Genomic DNA, 5,693 nt, shown 5'->3' with positions numbered 1-5,693 from the left:
GGTGTCTTGCTTCATCACTCATCTGCTGTAATGTTCTCAAAGTAGGAAGTGTCGGTAGACGCATCATACACAAACTTTGCTTTTGGTTTGTGCAATGTATGTTTTGGAAACACCATGGTTACTAGATACAGAGGTACTATCGAATGTCACAAAAGTACAACGGGAGGTAGAAAATAACATACAATATATTACCTAGTTTCCACATACTGATGCGAAGCATCCCAAGGAACTTGCATTCTACGAAGAAGTTTGGGGACACTGATTTTAGTGACGAGACGGTACCGTTTGAGGTACAATGACAGACTGCTGGCAACAAGTCTAGAAACTGCATAACATGCATGTGGAGGAATTAAAAAGGACAGGAGGGTAATTCTAATGCTCTGGAGATGTTGCTGAGTCTCTTTGCCCATGCAAGCTTTATAAATTATGCACATAACACTGCCATCTGAAGGCAACTGCTTGAGCCAAAGATGCCTTACAAAATAGATCATACTGACTGGCAATGGGGGGGTCTTCCCTTGCGAGGGGATCTGAAGGTGCTTTACTGCACACATTACGTGGGGAAATCCTATATTTAGCCAAACTTGCTTTTCAACTTTAACAATCGAATTAGTTTTAATGCACAACACATACTGAAGTATTAGGGAAAGGCAAGCATTGCAGCCCAGGCTCAGCCCCTAGCTCGCGTCGGCAGAGCGCACACTACTGGCAGTTGTTTGTGTTCTGATAGGAAGTGTGCAAGTTGCACAGAATGTGGTTTGTTTGTGAACAATAAACGTGCCTACTCCACCATATAAACTAAAATATTTATTTGCCTTCACAATACCCAAATAATTCACTCCCATTTGCTATACAGAAGATGTAAAACGGATCTCGGATCAAACTACAAAATGGGCAGTGTATTGCATCAATGTTAAAAGCCACAATATGGTTAAGATTAGATGTATAGCTTTATTACAGGCTTAAAGCAGGGGGTCTCCGAAGCTCAGACAACCTCTTTACAAAGATACTTGCCTCCATAGTGGTGCTTGTGTCCCTGCAAGCAGAGAAACTGTGATCCTTAATATAATGGCAGTGCTTAAGTCACATGGGCCAATAGGAAGCCCTGACCTCATCTGGCGCGGCTTCCTATTGGCCTGCATGACTTGGATCTCTAAATGCTGTAGTTACTGGTACCCCCTATGGAAGTATCTCTGCAATCGGGGGGGGGGGGGGAGGGGGGCGGCGGCTGGCCGGCCCGGAGCTGAAATTAATGGAGTTCACCATCGGATAACCCCTGCTTCACACAGGTAATAAAATATATATTTTAAAGTTGAGACTTCTTGCTGCTTTAATGGTGCTCCTTGTGTCCATAAAGATCAGTGAAGAAAATGAACACGACCCTAGTGGTCTTGTGCAATGATAAAAAAATAAATGTATTTAGAAAAGTATTTTCAGGTGCACCTTGAAAAAAGTCCAAAATGTAAATTCATTTATTTTCATGGTCAAGGGAGATTAGGACCATTCACTGGGATCATAGTACCAGTCATAGCGGAGTTAAATAAAGCCGTTTTATTGCAGCCGGAGCCAACAAACGGAAACAATACACATGACTTTGGCTTACACTCGCCAAAACAGGTTACTGTAGGAATGCTAGCTAGCTGCTGAGCGCTGCGCCACAAGGCACTGACCAGAGAATCTTCCATGTTCTGTAGGGCTCCGGTCCCTCAAGACCTCAGGGATGGTTTTCTGCAAGAGCATTAGGCCACGTCCATGGTGATCGCGACCACGCGCAGGAGCGGTCAAATTGACGTGCCTCTGAGGCGGTCTTTAGAGCGCACGATCAGAGGCAACAAATGTGTTTACGCGCGCGACTGCCGTATCACGTTAGCGACTTGCCGAATGAAGGCCAACCAACTCGGTGATTTCATGGCCATGCCCCCCTCGTCACAACCAACACACTTTTCTCCAGCCACAGCCAAGCGTGAAGCCCCTCGCATGGACCCAGCCTTTGCTTCCATGCTAACTCCAGTGACTACTGGAACTGAGATCGGCAGCCCTTTACACAGCCCTCTGCCTCTGTTGGCAGAGTGCTAAAGTAACAACCAAATGGAAGACAGAAGTAGTACTAACCACTAACCTAATATTAAATTAATAACTACAATATGGTGTTTATACAAAATGAATATAAATTGAAGGAGGTATAGAGTCAAAAATGGTATACTTAAGTCCAGCTGCCAGAGTCCAGGAGAGAGTTCCACGTCCCTCCAAAATGTAAGCAAGAAAGAAAGATGTCCTCCAGCGCGCTGTCTCAAGTACAGGTGTTAAGCATGAAATAGATAAATACAAAAAGGGGACAACGATGTATTAAAGGTTGTTAACCTATTTAGACACCAAGTTACATTTATGCACTTACAAATTAATGTATTTTTGATCTATAAATGCATTCCCATTTGGAGTTTCAGAGGTTAGTCAGATAGATGAGAAAGATCTCGGCTTATTCAGGATATTTGACTTGATTACAAACAAGAGAAAAACAAAACAATGACAGTAAATGTATTACACTAGACTGGGTTAGAACAATATTGCACTTACAGACAGCACTTGATAAATCAGCGTTTGTGGATAGCTTCTCAGCATGTGGTAATGGACTCCTTGCTCTTTTGCAGTGGTCCTGCTCACAATTCAGGCTCCACGGAATCCAAGCGGTCTTTTCTCCTTTCACCGCCACACACCTGCAGAGCCTGTCTCCTCAGATTTCCATGCGGGGGGGAGACACAGCACCTCTCCTTCCTTTCTGTACTTTGCGCACGGACAGGAGGTAGCCAGGAGGGATCCCTGATGAAGCAGTTGCGAAACGCGTTGGATTGGCTCTTACAGGCCACCGTAGCTCTCGTGACGTGTGGATCTCCCTTTGCCTGAGCCAGGGGAGCACAAACTTTTGAAGCTGCGCCCCCTTGCCTGGCCTCCCCCGGTCTCGTGCCCCCTCTACTACCTGCGTCAAATGATGCTCCGGGGTCGCATGACGTCAGGTCACCCACGGCGTCATTTGACGCCTGTGTTGCCATGTAGACGCGTCTGAATCCCGGTAAGTGTTAATGTTACAGAGGCCTCGCGATCCCCGGCATTTAAATGCCTTAGGGAGGAGTGTGGGACCTCTGCAACCGCTCCCGCCCTCCAGTTTGCACACCGCTAGCCTAAACCGTCAGCTGATCGCCCTACGGGTGCCCGCACGCGGATGGGAATGCGACCCGGAAGACACAGCTGGTGAAAGATTTCCTCCTGGCTACCTCCTGTCCAGTGCGCAAGGTACAGTAAGGAAGAAGTAGCGACGTGTCTCCCCCCCGCATGGAAATCTGAGGAGACAGGCTCAGCAGGTGTGTGGCGGTGAAAGGAGAAAAGACCGCTTGGATTCAGTGGAGCCTGAATTGTGAGCAGGACCACTGCAAAAGAGCAAGGAGTCCATTACCACGTGCTGGGAAGCTATCCACAAACGCTGATTTATCAAGGGCTGTCTGTAAATGCAATATTGTTCTAACCCAGTCTAGTGTAATACATTTACTGTGCCATGATTTTTTCTCTTTAGTTTGTATCAAGTCAAATATCCTGAATAAGGGCTGTTCTATAGAGGGCGCGCTTGCTGCGCTGTGTGCACGCGCGCGCGGCAGTTATAGTTGGCTGAGCTTAGCCAGCCTTCCTATAATAGGACCGCGCGCACGGCAGTGAGCGTGGAACCGGACGACAGGGGAGAAAATGGGGAAAATAAAGATTTTGCGCCGCTACCACCGCTGAAAATGTGTGTGTGTACAATGTTAATAAATAATTTATTACAACGTATTTATTTATTATAAACGTAGCACACAATCTACACACACACACTACCTCACTGTTGCTGACACCATACACACAAAGTGTGCGGCAAGTGCACGCGCGTTCGCACAGACACGCGCACGGCCGCACACACTATATTACGGGCCTAAGCTGAGATCTTTCTCATCTATCTGATTAACCTCTGAAACTCCAAATGGGAATGAATTTATAGATTGAAAACTACACTGATCTATAAGTGCATAAGGTTAACGTAGTGTCTAAATAGGTTAACAACGTTTATTAATACATTGTTGTCCCCTTTTTGTATTTATCTATTCTATGCTTAACACCTAAACTTGAGTCAACGTGCCGGAGGACATCTTTCTTTCTAAAGTAACAACCGCAATAAGTTTAAAGTAAAAAGCTGCAATGGGTATAGAATCTACTGTAGCAATTATCGTACAGTATTTGCAGACTGTACCCATTTCAGCCTTTTAGTTTAAACTTAATACGGTTGTTACTTTAGCACTATGCCAATTAATGTAGCGCCTCTCTAAGAAATGACAACTCTAGAGAGGTAGTTCAAAGGGTCTTTGGACACTTTATACTTCAATAACAACATGTGCTTTGCAACATTTGTGGCATACTAAGTATTAGGTGTGGTTAACTATTGTGCTCTGCCTGGAGCGCTACTGCATTGCATAATTAACCCGTAGCTAATCCCGAGTGAATATTAGAGATTATATATGTTTAACACTTATCACTGACTGGCATTATTTGACACACAGAGAGTAGGTTTCTTGCTACAGGTTACCATCTTGCTAAGGCAGTTAACAGTTTAAGGTCTATATTTCAAGGGTTATTACCATCAATTTAGCCATCCATTACTCAGATCATTAATACAACAGTGTAGAGCTTTTCCTTTTTGTTCTGGATTTCTATATAGCTTGCAGCAGAGCCATGGAAAATATATATCCCTCACAGTGCAGCCCATCGAAATTCCAACTCCCGCACTCATATCCCAACGTAATTACTGCAACCTCCAGTCCATTCTAAATGCTTCAGCCAGTCTCATTTACCTCACTAACATTGCCTTAGCTGCACCATTATGTCACTACACTGGCTACCCACACCCTAAAGAGTCACATTTAAACACACACACACCTGTCTACATCTCTGACCTAGTTTCCAAGTGCTCTTCCACACGCACTCTATGCAGATCTACGTCTCTCCGCCTCCCTCAACTTCCTCTCACTGCCGCCGCCAAGACTTATCCTGTGCTGACCCCCCCTAAGAAACTCACACACCTTGTGCCTCCATTCCCCTTCTAGATTGTAAGCTTGAGGCAGGGATCCGCTTCCTAATGTGTTTGTTTTAAAGGAGCAATCCAAGCAGGCGATTTGTTTTTATGCCTTAACATAGGTTTGACGCAGGGGGTCTCCGGCGCGGAATGCCACTCATTTCAGCTCCGGGGACCCCCTGCTTCCATAGATACTTACCTCTGTAAGTGTTGCCGGTATCTCCTCCAAGTTTAAAGCTCCTGCATCATGTGGGCCAATAGGAAGCTGCACCAGATGATGTCACGGCTTCCTATTGGCTCGGAGGGTGCAGGAGCTTTGAGAAGCAGCCATTATGTGATCCCTGCTAGCGAGCCAGAGTGGCTACAGGCACCCCCTACCGAGTTAAAGTTTGTAATATAGAGCACACTGGTGCGCGTATTTCGTTTATATGGTGTAAGCGGTTGCGTGCGTGGCTAGGGGGGCGTGGCTACAGACGTCACAGCGATAGCCACGCTGTGATTGGCTTGGCAGCGTCACGTGGCGCAGCAGCACGAAAATATAAATTTTCATGTATTTGCTGTGATCTGCCGCGCCACCGCTCATGGACGTGGGTGCACGCGCATC

The sequence above is a fragment of the Ascaphus truei genome, chromosome 17, assembly GCF_040206685.1.
Source record: "Ascaphus truei isolate aAscTru1 chromosome 17, aAscTru1.hap1, whole genome shotgun sequence".
NCBI lineage: Eukaryota > Metazoa > Chordata > Amphibia > Anura > Ascaphidae > Ascaphus > Ascaphus truei.
This window is presented reverse-complemented; position numbering follows the sequence as displayed.